This window comes from Giraffa tippelskirchi, chromosome 3, assembly GCF_054371585.1.
Source record: "Giraffa tippelskirchi isolate mGirTip1 chromosome 3, T2T-mGirTip1v1.2.pri, whole genome shotgun sequence".
Classification (NCBI taxonomy): Eukaryota; Metazoa; Chordata; class Mammalia; order Artiodactyla; family Giraffidae; genus Giraffa; species Giraffa tippelskirchi.
Genome location: NC_137277.1, coordinates 176,273,362 through 176,286,899, shown reverse-complemented (window position 1 = coordinate 176,286,899; position 13,538 = coordinate 176,273,362). Strand labels below are relative to the sequence as shown.

Sequence of the window (13,538 nt, the reverse complement as noted above, 5' to 3'; positions counted from 1 at the left end):
ACTTGAAAGGTCTGACATAGAGGCCGGGAGGCAGAGTGACAGGCCAACCACAGAGGAAGTTACCAGAAACCCAGGGAGTTGAAATCCTCTTCTCAAGAGCTTATGTTTTTTTAAGAAAACAAATGTTTCGTAACGGAGCTTGGAGGGTTTCCTGGGCAGCTGCCAAGTCGGATCATTTGGCAATATCAGCCTGGGCCGTCCATGGCTTCTGAAGAGAACCTGGGAAGTTCATGGTCACACACCTGCTTCGTTCTCCAGGCTTTGTAGATTCCTGAATTCTGACTGGGAAATTTGATCATCTAAAGTTTTAAAAGGAGTTTGGTGAAGATTTTTTTTTTTCCTGGCAGTCTAAATCCTGTCTTGAATTAACTCCTAACTACTCCAAGAAGAACTAAAGAGCCTCTTGATGAAAGTGAAAGTGGAGAGTGAAAAAGTTGGCTTAAAGCTCAACATTCAGAAAACTAAGATCATGGCATCTGGTCCCATCACTTCATGGCAAATAGATGGGGAAACAGTGGAAACAGTGTCAGACTTTATTTTTTGGGGCTCCAAAATTACTGCAGATGGTGATTGCAGCCAGGAAATTAAAAGATGCTTACTCCTTGGAAGGAAAGTTATGACCAACCTAGATAGCATATTTAAAAGCAGAAACATTACTTTGCCAACAAGGGTCCATCTAGTCAAGGCTATGGTTTTTCCAGTAGTCATGTATGGATGTGAGAGTTGGATGGTGAAGAAAGCTGAGTGCCGAAGAATTGATGCTTTTGAACTGTGGTGTTGGAGAAGACTCTTGAGAGTCCCTTGGATTGCAAGGAGATCCAACCAGTCCATCCTAAAGGAGATCAGTCCTGGGTGTTCATTGGAAGGACTGATGTTGAAGCTGAAACTCCAATACTTTGGCCACCTCATGCGAAGAGTTGACTCATTGGAAAAGACCCTAACGCTAGGAAGGATTAGGGGCAGGAGGAGAAGGGGACGACAGAGGATGAGATGGCTGGATGGCATCACCGACTCGATGGACATGGGTTTGGGTAGACTCCGGGAGTTGGTGATGGACAGGGAGGCCTGGCGTGCTGTGATTCATGGGGTTGCAAAGAGTCGGACACGACTGAGCGACTGAACTGAACTGACTCGATTAAAAATAAAGATATTGCTTCTTCAAAACAAAGTTTTTATTCTTCAAAAATGACATTCCACTAATTAGCTTTTTAAAATCACTTACCCATAATTGACCTGATGACCCTTCCTAGTTTTCTGCCGTACACACTTCTTTTTTTTATTCTTTGGCTGTGGTGGGGCTTCATTGCTGCACTCAGGCTTTCTCTAGTTGCAGCAAGCAAGGGGCTTCTCTTCATTGCAGTGCACTGGCTTCTCATTGTGGTGACTTCTCTCTTGTTGTGGGGCACAGGCACTAGGCTCTTGGGCTTCAGTAGTTGCAGCTCGCGGGTTCTCGACCGTCCACTTAGTAGTTGTGGCACACAGGCTTAATTGCCCCGTGGCATGTGGGATCTTCTTGGACCAGGGATTGAACCCGTGACCCTTGCATTGCAAGGCAGATTCTTAACCACTGGCCCACCAGGGAAGCCCTGCCACACACACTTCTCAGAGATTGTAGGACAGACCCTCCCAATCCATAGTCTTACATGAGGCAGGTCAGATGCATCAGTTCCACTGTGGTTCTTGCTGTATTTGGCTTCACCTTACTGAGAAGTTGGTTAGGTACAAAGTAAGAAGCAAGCTGTCATGTCTGATGACACACACATGACTTCACAGTGGCGAGCTGGAGCTGGTTCTCACCCTTCACCAGTCGTGAGCACGTCTTCTCAAATCCACATTCACTGACATCACGTTGGTCACTTGACATCAGCCATGGTGGGAGTATTTATATCAGAAAAACTGGCAAGCTCTACAAATCAGGCCTTTTTGTTCAGTGGCCGGGGCAGTGAGGAGAGTAGTGCTTAAAACATGTTTGGAAGAAACAAGAAACCCCAAATAGTTACCCGTGTAGGGTGGGAGAGGAGCGCAAGAGTGTCTGAGTTTCTCTTTTGCTTTTTGAATTTTTTATCACGTGCATCACTATTTTTTAAAAAAGAGAACTTGCTTTTTTTAGGAATAGAGACTTCGTACCGTGTTTATTAAACCCATACCATCAGCTGGAAACTGCCCAGGCTGAGCTGTCCGGTTGAGGAAGCGATCAGAGCCTGAAGATGTGTCCTCACAGTGGCCACAGTGGAGCAACATCCTGGGGAATGGGGTGGAGGCTGGGCAGGGGTGGAGCCTGAGGGTGGACAGAGCGCAGAGCAGGCGGGCAGTTCTGCTAGAACTCCTTGCCAAGTCTGAGAGGGGACCCAAAGTAATGACAGGCCCAGAGCCAAGGTGTCAGCCCAAAACTCGGGTCATCAAACCCCAAGGATCAGAAACATGGCTTTGAAGACAGGACACCCCAAATGGCGCAGCTCCAGGGAGGACGGAAGAGGCGGAGGTGTGATAGAACAGGGTACAATGTTCACAGGAGGAGCTTCTAGATTACGGGGCTGAGGGGCAACCCTTTAGGTCATTCCTAAGACCGTTTCCCCTGCAGTGTACGTTAAAAGGGGACATCCGCTCCGCCCAGGAAGGAAGGCAGGCAAACTGGGGAAGGGAGGAAACAAGCTCAAACAGGTTCCCCGACACTGGGGAAAAGGCTCCCACAAGTCCCCGAGGGAGGCTGCGGTAAACAAGTTCCAGGGAGTGAGGCAGAGCTCCAGGCGGATTCCAGGAACCTCGTCATGCTGCAGAAAGGCCCCAAGAGGCCCTGGTCAGTGTCTGGGAGTGGGGCGGAGGTTCCCATCGGAGGAGTTTGCAGTGGCTTGGAGATTCTGAGTGAGATAATGGAGGGCCCAGGTGCAAGGATGGGCCACAGCCAGAAAAATCCATCCCAGACACAAAGCAAATGCAGGACCCAGTGGGCAGCCCTGGAAAAGGCTGGCAGGACCCCACTGCTGGGGGAAATGGAGGCTGCATTCCACCCCCTCCCTGAGGGCTGGATACTTGGGAAGAGAGACTCTTCAGGAAATTGAGCACAAGGAGGCCACGCCTTGCCTGTGCTGGCCAGGAAATCAGGGGAGGGGCAGCGGAGGATGGAGTGGGATGCCCCCTGTGGCAAGAGCCGAATGCCACATCTGTGCCCTCCGTGGCCCTCAGACATTTCCAAGCCTCCAGCTGACAGTGCAGGTGGGCAGTCCTTTTTGAAGTCATTAAGAGGGCTGCCACTAGTTGCAAGGGAATTGCATATCCCACCTTGTAAACACCTAAGTGTGGTGATGAGCCACAAGGATTAGCAAGGCCACGATTTGGTCCCCTTTCTTCTTAACTTGCTGCTAAAAGCCTTCAATTTTTATTAATTTATGTTTAATATTTTTTTGGCTGTACCACATGGCTTGTGGGATCTTAGATCCTCGACCAAGGATTGAATCTGTGCCCTCAGCAGAGGAAGCGTGGAATCCTAACCACTGGACCACCAGGGAATTTGAATTCCTAAAACCTTCATTTTTAAGATAAATTAGATGTATAAATCTCTTATCACTGTCACAGGATGTTCCCTATCTCCTTCCATACTGCTGAGAACTGTTGTTGTTCAGTTGCTAAGTCACATCTGACTCTTTGTGACCCCATAAAACTGCAGCACGCCAGGCTTCCCTGTCCTTCACTATCTGCCTGAGTTTGCTCAAACTCATGTCCATTGAGCAACCATGTCATCCTCTGTTGCCCCTTTTTCCTCTTGCCCTCAGTCTTTCCCAGCATCAGGATCTTTTCCAGTGAGTCGACTCTTCGCATCAGGTGGCCAAAGTATTGGAGCTTCAGCTTCAGCATCAGTCCTTCCAATGACTATTCAGGGTTGATTTCCCTTAGGATTGACTGGTTTGATCTTCTCGCTGTCCAAGGGACTCTTGAGAGTCTCCTCCAGCAACACAGTTCAAAAGCATCAATGCTCAGCCTTCTTTATGGTCCAGTTCTCACATTAGTACATGACTACTGCTGAGAACTGATCAAACTTAAAATACTGCTGAACCTACTGATTAAGGACCGTCAGCCCCAAAGCCCCACGTCAACTACAGGTAAACTAAGTCAGTTTCACTGTCAACATGTTGAATGTTGAGATTACATGGACATCACTGAATCATAATATCCAACAGCTTCAACTATTTGGGGGCATATTTTATAGCTAACTTATGCCCCAAAGCTTGTTGAAAGGTCAGCAACCCATCAGGGGATACTCAGAGGAAGACTTGCACAGTCTCAGTCATTCACTGAACCAACACGGAGACTTGTGGCTGCAGTGTCCTGTGGTGAGCTCTGAGGATGCTGAAAGGGCCTGGCCCTAAGTGGAGGACAGGAAGAGCCCATGACAGCCATGCCACCACCAGGCTATAGGCTCCAAAGACAGCCCTGTGCTTTATTTGTGACTATATCTTGCACCTAACAGGAGACCTAACGCTTAGTAGGTGCTCAATAAATAATTATAATGAATAATATGACATGCCTCTGATAACAAACATTTGAGAAATCAGGAGGAAGCAGTTAATTCTGCTAGGGAACTGAAGAAGCCTTCACAGACGAGGCCACAGGACCAAGCTGGTCCTTCAATGTAGGAGTCAACAGGCAGAAAAGGGAGAAGGGCAGTCTAGGAAGAGGGCAGTGAATGGGAGGGTGTGATGTCTTAAGAGGTCAGGCAGGAAGGAAGGCAGGATGAAGAAGGATCTTGAAATACAGGAAGGTCCAGGCCCTGCAGACTCTATGCTCTGGTCATAGAGTCCACTGTCCACATGACAAGCTCTTCTTAGCATCAGGAGCCAAGTTGCCACTTTAGATACATTACTTTCCTTTTGTCCAATGGTGAAACCATGCTGTGTTTCCTTTCTCATCTTGACTGCCAGGAAGCTCCTTAAGTGCTGGGTTCCTTATACTTTTTTTGTGCCCCGTAACAGTCCCATGTAGCACTCTTCACCCGTAGGTCCTGTGTTAGTTCTCTGTTGCTGCAAAACACAACAAATACAGCATCTTAAGACAATATGCCTTTATTATTCAGTTTATCATGGGAGTCTGAGCTCTTCAGCAGAGCTTCAGTCAAGGTGTTGGGCGGGGCTGGGGTCTCATCTGAGGTTTGACTGAGGAAGAGTCTGCTTGCAAGCTCACGTGGCTGTTGGCAGAATTCAGTTCTTTACAGGTGACAGGCAGAAGCCTCAGTTTCTTGCTTGGTGCCAGCTGGGATCCTACCCTCTCTACAGGCAGTCCACAGCACGGTAGCTTACTTCTTCAAAGTCAGTAAGGGAGGGGGTACCCTAGCAAGATGGTTGTTACCATCTAGCGTAACACAATCACACACACACAACCACACATCTCATCACCTTTGCCCTATTTTACTGGTTAGAACAAGTGCCACACATCCATGCCTCCCTCTCACACCCAGGAGGAAGGCTCATGGGGCCACCTCAAATCTGTCCACTGCAAGTCCTCATCAGGTAGTAACCGCCCTCTAATTGAACTACTCCTTTTGGCAAATAAGAGCATCAGGTCACATAGACATACACAGCGAAGTGAGCAAACAATTCCTGCTAAGAATGCTCTCCCTGCCCCCACAGCATTCACTACAATGTGGGGTGCAGATAAGTTGATAAATATGAGATGAAGGCACATTATAGGATTTACATTACTGCTGGAAAGACTGAGAGTCCTCTACCATCAACGTGATTATCTGATTGTCATAAATTTCTTGATAGACAAACATAAAACAAAGGTTCAGTTCAGTTCAGTTCAGTCGCTCAGTCGTGTCCAACTCTTTGCGACACCATGAATCGCAGCACGCCAGGCCTCCCTGTCCATCATCATCTCCCGGAGTTTACCCAAACCCATGTCCATCGAGTCGGTGATGCCATCCAGCCATCTCATCCTCTGTCGTCCCCTTCTCCTCCTGCCCCCAATCCTTCCCAGCATTAGGGTCTTTTCCAATGAGTCAACTCTTCGCATGAGGTGGCCAAAGTATTGGAGTTTCAGCTTCAACATCAGTCCTTCCAATGAACACTCAGGACTGATCTCCTTTAGGATGGACTGGTTGGATCTCCTTGCAGTCCAAGGGACTCTCAAGAGTCTTCTCCAACACCACAGTTCAAAAGCATCAATTCTTCGGCGCTCAGCTTTCTTCACCATCCAACTCTCACATCCATACATGACTATTGGAAAAACCATAGCCTTGACTAGACGGACCTTTGTTGGCAAAGTAATGTTTCTGCTTTTAAATATGCTATCTAGGTTGGTCATAACTTTCCTTCCAAGGAGTAAGCATCTTTTAATTTCATGGCTGCAATCACCATCTGCAGTGATTTTGGAGCCCCCAAAAATAAAGTCTGACACTGTTTCCACTGTTTCTCCATCTATTTGCCATGAAGTGATGGGACCAGATGCCATGATTTTAGTTTTCTGAATGTTGAGCTTTAAGTCAACTTTTTCACTGTCCTCTTCCACTTTCATCAAGAGGCTCTTTAGTTCTTCTTCGCTTTCTGCTGTAAGGGTGGTGTCATCTGCATATCTGAGGTTATTGATATCTCTCCCAGCAATCTTGATTCCAGCTTGTGTTTCTTCCAGCCCAGCGTTTCTCATGATGTACTCTGCATGTAAGTTAAATAAGCAGGGTGACAATATACAGCCTTGACGTACTCCTTTTCCTATTTGGAACCAGTCTGTTGTTCCATGTCCAGTTCTAACTGTTGCTTCCTGACCTGCATACAGGTTTCTCAAGAGACAGGTCAAATGGTCTGGTATTCCCATCTCTTTCAGAATTTTCCACAGTTTATTGTGATCCACACAGTCAAAGGCTTTGGCATAGTCAATAAAGCAGAAATAGATGTTTTTCTGGAACTCTCTTGCTTAGCCATAAAGTGGGAACTAGGTCAGATATCCCTATTATGAATTTGGCCCTTCCCTGGAAAAATGTCTCCTAACCCCCAGCACCTATTGTTTTCCCCTACATTATAGATACAGTTAGTGCACAGTTTCACTAGCCAAGTATGAGAGTTGGGCTCTGAGGTCACATGGCATCAAGCTTAGTCACTGACTATATGATCTTGGACAAGTTACTTAACTTCCAATAAGGACAGCAAATGCTTGTTTAGTATCTGCTACATACCAGGCTCAGGCTTCCCTGGTGATTCAGTGGTAAAGAATCTGCTTGCAATGTAGGAAACTGCCTGCAATGCAGGCTACTTGGGTTCGATCCCTGGGTCAGGAAGATCTCCTGGGGAAGGAAACAGGAACCCACTCCAGTATTCTTGCCAGGACAATCCCATGGACAGAGGAGGCTGGCAGGCTACAGTCCATAGGGTCATTAAGAGTCGGACATGACTTAGTGACTAAACCACCACCACCACCATATGCCAGGCTTTTTACATACATTAAATTCATTAAAATTCATATACATTCATGTAACCCATATAAACACCCAGAAGAGTAGGCACCATTATTAACCCATTTATAGATAAGAAAACTAAGGGATGATTAAGCAGGGCCTAAGATTCTCAACTTGAGCAAGATCATGGAGATTAAAGGGTTGTGCCTGAGGGCTCAGTCAGTAAGTAGTGTCTGGCTCTTTGCGACCTCATGGACTGTAGCCTGCCAGGCTCCTCTGTCCACGAGATTTTTCCAGGCAGGAACACTGGAGAGGGTTGCCATTTCCTTCTCCAGGAGATTTTCCTGATCCAGGGATCGAACCAGTGGCCCCTTGTGTCTCCTGTACTGGCAAGTGGATTCTTTACCACTAGTGCCACCTGGGAAGCCCGAAGGGTCAGTGGTGGACAAGATAATTGAGGGCAAGGTAAAAGCAAATAGATGCTAGTGCTAGCAGATTCTCTAACCTGCTGTCCCCACTGCTGACCCTGGCCAAGGACAGACAGGAATTCTGTGGTGCAGGGCAAGGGGCCCTGTCTCAGCTTCTGGAACCTTCCACTAGTTCCATAAGGGCAAGGGCATCTGAGTTAACCTGTGAGCAGGAGGAAGCCCAGGAACCAAGACTTTGTGGTCCTGGGATGACTAGTGGGTAGAGGTGGGCGAGTTCAGCCTCTGAGAGCAGAGAAGAGGGGAAGGGGCTGGCCCGAGTGGGCTCAACCGAGAGACATACCTGGAGAAAGGAAGGGCCCCTTCAGAACAGTTGGGCTCCCCAAGTCAGTTCAGCAGACAAGATGATGCACCAGGGGCGGGGGAGGAGGCTGGCACTCAGAGGGGTCTGGGACCCTCCCTTCCACTCCTTACAGCCAGGAGGCTCTGGGTCTCTGTGCATCTGGGGGTCCCTTTACCCTGCATCCTTCTCCCGCCCCCACCTCGAGATCTTTAGCCCTCTGAGGCTGCCTCCTGTTGGGCTGTGGGGAGGGGACCCGCCAGAGAGTCCCCAAACTCTCACAGAGCCAGACACCCTCTTAATTCAGAACCCCTTCCTCTGCCCAGACTCCCCTTCATCCCTGTACCCCAGCCTGCAGGCCACCCTGGGAGTCTGGCTTCTCAGCAGGGCTTAGCAAAAAGCAGTGTTTCTTACACTTTTCCCGCCAACATGGCGGGGTAATAGCCGGGAGGCTACGCCGGTTCGCAGACACAAAATGAAGCCGGCTCAGTGCGGAACCAGGCTGCAGACACAGTCCCCACGGGGCACATGGAAACCGCGTGCCTGTCCTCACTCCCTCGAACACCCCCTCCCCCCGCATCTCCCATCTCCCCCTTTCCGCCTGTCTGTTTCCCCTTCCTTGGGGGGGAGGGGGTGGAAGAGAGGAGTCCCCCGCGCTTTGGCGCTTTCTGCCCGCGAGTGTGCCCATTTTCCCGTGGGGGCGGGCGCATTTCTGCTCGCGAGTTGTCGGCGCGCGCTGGGCACACACGGCGATCTCTCGCTGTGATGGGGCCGTTGGCACGCGCCCGGGTGCCCCTCGGGGCCGCCTGCCCCTGGGGAGAAATGTGAGCCCCCAACGCAAGCAGGAGGCTCTGCAGACACTGCACCGGCCCGACCCTCGCCCCCCAAGGTGGAGCCCGGGAGGGACTCGGGGCGCCAAGAGCGCCTAACGAAACGCAGGAGCGCTCAAATCCGCACAAATACGGGCTCAGAGGCCGCGGGCCTTGGCGGCGGGGACAGAACCGACGGTGCGGTGCGTCTGGAGAGAGCTCGGCTCCCTGTAAGGGATCGCAGGGTCCCGCGGGGGCCGCCGCTCGGCCAGGGGAGGGGAGGCGGCTCTTCCATGCTACAGTTGAGCCCTGGAAAAACCCGGCGCGCGGGGGAGAGGCGGGCCAGCTCGCAGGCACGGCCGCGGATGGCGGGAACAAAGACGGCCCGCGGCCGGATGCAGTCATGGAAAAACCCATCGGGGCGCCGGGGCGGGGGCGACAGGGGAGGGGCGGCGCGCGCCCGACCGCCCCGCCACCCTAGTCGGCCGTCCTGGGAGGGGCTGCTCTCGGACCCCGCCCCAGGAGCGCTCCTCGCGGGCAGAGGGGGAGGCCCGGGAAAACAGAAAATGCTGGGCGGGAAGGAGCGGCCTGGGAACCGAGAACCAGAAGCACCCTGGCTCCGGGGGCGGCGCGCATCCTGGCTCCGCCACCATACCCCGTGCTCTCGGCCGGGATGGGAGGGTGGCCGGCATGGTGCGCGCCGGGTACACGCGGGCTGCATGCACACGGCCACTGAGCAGCTGCAGCAGCGGGTGGTGGCCGGACCCTAGGGGGCGCGCACAGACACCTTCCCCCCACCCCCAGGCCAGGGCGTGGACGCGTGTGCGGCGGCTCACACGCCTCTGTACACACATGATCATATACACGCACGTGCTCCCCGACACGCGAGCTAACCCCAGCTCCCAGGACAGAGGGAAGGAAAGCGTCCTACCGAGTGGGGCGGATCAGATGCTCCTTTGGCGGCCCCCAGGGTAGGTGACAGAACCTTAGGAGCTAGAGGCGAGGACCTTAGAATCTGAAGCCGAGGTTAGGGTCCCCCCTCCCCCCTACTATACAGGTGTGTGCCAGGATCCCATCTCAGGGCTGGAGTTTCCTTCCGGTTCAGGATGCCGCCTGCCGGTCCTGGTCTTAGGAACCCGCCTGGAGACGGGGAGGCGTCAAGACTTTTTTTTCTCTTTAGAAAAGGAAAGTGTTGGCTGGAGTCGGGCTCAGTGACTTCTGAGGCCTTTCCAGTTACGACTTATCAGGAAGAAGGAACTGGACCCAGAGACCATAAAAGGAGTTGGTGGGAGCGGAGGAAAAAAAACCTTGGTGCCTGGTTTGGCCCCAGCCACAGGCTCAAACGTCACCTTGTTTATTTGTGCTTTTTCCTGCAGTGGGACGCCAGGGTGCAAATGTGAACCCATGGGGGTCCCTGGGGTGGGGAGGGGACATGGAATAGGACATGATTCTGGGGGCCTAGAGCCAGATTCTGAAGAGACCTCAGGTTCTGCTTGAGTGAGGAGGCTGCTAGGTTGGGGTGGTAGGTGGGGGTTCTTGAAGCCCAGAGGACAGGGAACCCACCACCTCAAAAAGTTCAGGAACAGGGCTGCCTTTCTGAGGTCTGGCTGTTTGGAATTGTGGGAATACAGTTGTGCTGGGAGTTCCAGCCACCTGCCAGATTACAGGGTGAGTAGAAGCAGGCACACCAGCGACAGGACAGGGTCAGAGGAGCTGGCAGCCACTTGTGGTCTCTTTGGGAACTGGGGTTGGAATCAAATGACCCAGATCCGCCTCTCCCTAACTACCTGGTTTGGGGGATCTGATCCGACATCTTTGGACCTCAGATTCCTCATCTGTAAAGTGGGAACAAGAGCTCCTCGGTAGGCTCCTCCATCCTGCCTTCCTTCCTTTTCCACTTCTCAAAGCCCCTGGAGCTTGCTCACCAGGACTCCTTCCAAGGCCTAATTTCCCGAGAGCAGGTGGGGTCCAGTGGAACGTAGGCTGGGGAGCAGCGCCCCCTCGTGGTAAATATCGGGAGGGCTCGGTTATTCCGGGAGGACTCACGCGGGGCTACCCTGCTTTTGGTGCCTGATGGGGGCTCTGGCAAATTAGAGCTTCCATGGGCTGATCCTGGGGCTCCACTCAGGGAGGCTTTTCCATCTTGCTTCAGCTACTCCGTTGAGCAACCAGAGAGAATTCTGCTTCCCCGCAACAGCCTCTCGTCTGCCTCCTTAGCCCTGCTTCTCCATTTTTAACAGGCTTCTCTCACTTCTGTCCTGGAGGAATCCATTTGACATTTACATTGTGCTGTACAGCTTACACAGCACTTTGACACACATTACTCGTCCCTGAGGTGTGCTGTTTCTGGGTGGTGACGGCCCTAGATGGATAGAAGATCCTGGTTTGGGGCGTGGCTCCAGTACCAGAGGGCTGGTTTGGATCCTGCCTCCTCCATCCAGCTGTGTAACCAGGGCGACGCTCAAAACATTGAAAAACCAGTAGGACAGGCAGCGACCAATCAGAACAGACCCTGCCCTAAACACCAGGTACAGCCAAATGTGTGTACCTGCTGAAGATTCTGGAGCAATCACAGCCTCACCTCGGTTTCTCTATCTTCTGTAAGGACATGGTGATCCCACTTTATAGGGCTGTTGTGGAGGCTGAATTAGTTACTGGATATAAAAGGTGGAGAAACCAGTGTCTGGGACACAGAAAGCACCCACTAAGAGCTTTATTACTGCTCCCTTCTCTTCTCAGACTTTGTGACTCAGGGTGAGCACCACTCTTAAGGGATAACACCTCCCCTCCCCGCAGTGAGCCCTCTATATACATCTGGGCTTGCCCCCTGGCTCACTTCCCACTTACCACACTTCCTCTAGTTCTTCTACTCACCAGAAGTGCTTCTCAAGCTTTCCCACCTATCTGAATTTCTGGGAGGCCTTATTACACTACAGATTCTGATTGCGGAGGTCTGTGTGGGGCCTGGGATTCTATATTTCCTACAAGTCCCCAAGTGGTGCTGATACTGGTCTGAGAAGCAAGACTCCCAGAGATCACTGCAGAAACAGAAGTGTTGGCATATCGTGAGCCATAAATGTTCATTGAGCACTTACTCGGTGCAAGGCTTCCCTGGTGGCTCAGAAGGTAAAGAATCCGACTGCAGTGCAGGAGACCTGGGTTCGATCCCTGGGTAGGGAGATCCCCTGGGTCAGGGAGAAGGGCAACCCACTCCAGTATTCTTGCCTGGAGAACTCCATGGACAGAAGAGCCTGGCAGGCTACAGTCCATGGGGTCTCAAAGAGTTGGACACAACCGAGCGACTAACACACACAGTCAGTGCAAGGCTGTGCAAGGATCCAAACAGTCCAAGGGCTGGATTCCAACCTCAAGTGGCAGACCAGTTATCTCGCACAAATGGAGGTTAAAACCTAGCAATCAGGCCAAAGGGCTAACATGTGCCAAAGGGGGCGCATGTGGTGAATCCATTCTCCTCCCGGTAGCCAGAGTGATGCTTTAAACAAGTGATGCTCTTGGCTTTGGCCAAGATATTTCACTTTCTTCAGTTGAGGTGATTCCGAGAGAGGGCTGACAGCTGAGGGTCCTTCTGTCTGAAGCCTGTACTCCCGGCTCTGGGGTACCCTAAGTCCTTCAGGCCTGCAGGAGACCTGGATGATGCAGCACAGCACCCACGTGGGGGTACTCACCCTGGCAGGAGGGCAGGAATCAGAGAGGCTGGTGAAGGGGGGGAGCTGTGCAGGGAGTCCAGCAGAGGGGTTTGCCAGCCCTGCTCCCAGGGTAGATGAACCAGACGGGCTGAGGCAGAAGTTCTCTCCCTTGGTTCCCTGAAGACAGAGTGGGATGAATCATGGGTGGGATGTAGACCACAGGCACAATCTCAACTTTGGTTCTTCTGTATTGTTGTAGTGTTAGTCAGTGTCAACTTATCATCCATCAGCGGGTACACTTCACATTTCATCATCTTAGGTAGACGACCCTCATCTTTTTCCAAGAGCAAGTGTTGTTCAGCTCGAAACAGGGAATCAGACAATCAGCATTTGCAGGAATGAGCATGTCTGAAAGTGTTCTGTGGTTTGGGTCCTTTGCTAAGAAAGTATCAGGTCCACCCCTCCGCCCCCACATGTGATATCTTGTGAGCCTCTTTGAGGCCGCCCTAGATGTCCACATTGTGTTGATTGGATGGTGTGGACAGTGGTCCAGGAAGCAGCCGGCAGCAGCATGGGGAGAGGCTAGCAGAGGGACCTGAGAGAAGGAAGAGGCGGGCTGTGCCCAGGAAGGAGGCTTGCTTGGTGTCGGGGACACAGCAGCTGGGTTGGCCTCATGAGTCTGTACCCTGTGCAGTCCCATGGGGTTCCGGGCTTGGCTTAATGCATCGCCATCCCTGTCTTGATGTCCTTTTTTTCTTTTCATTTTTGTTTTCTTTTTTGTTTGTTTTTGTTGTTGTTGTCCTGACATTCTCAATACTTCTTGAAGAAGAGGCCTTGTATTTTCACTTCACTTGGGCCCCATACATTATGTAGCTGGTTCTGCTTGCCAGCTCTGGTTCCTGGGCCCAGGGCCTGTTCTGCAGGGCCCATCTGGGA

At 51.6% G+C, this 13,538-nt stretch overlaps 1 long non-coding RNA gene across 1 annotated transcript; it reads right to left on the bottom strand.

Annotated features, from left to right (window-relative positions):
- Positions 1-2,101: 2,101 nt before the first annotated feature.
- LOC145543596 (uncharacterized) lies at positions 2,102-10,181 on the bottom strand. The gene is made up of 2 exons (XR_014080894.1): positions 9,887-10,181; positions 2,102-5,015 (listed from the first exon to the last, which is right to left on the bottom strand). It is a non-coding gene; the product is annotated as an uncharacterized LOC145543596 (long non-coding RNA).
- Between the last annotated feature and the right edge of the window lie 3,357 nt (positions 10,182-13,538).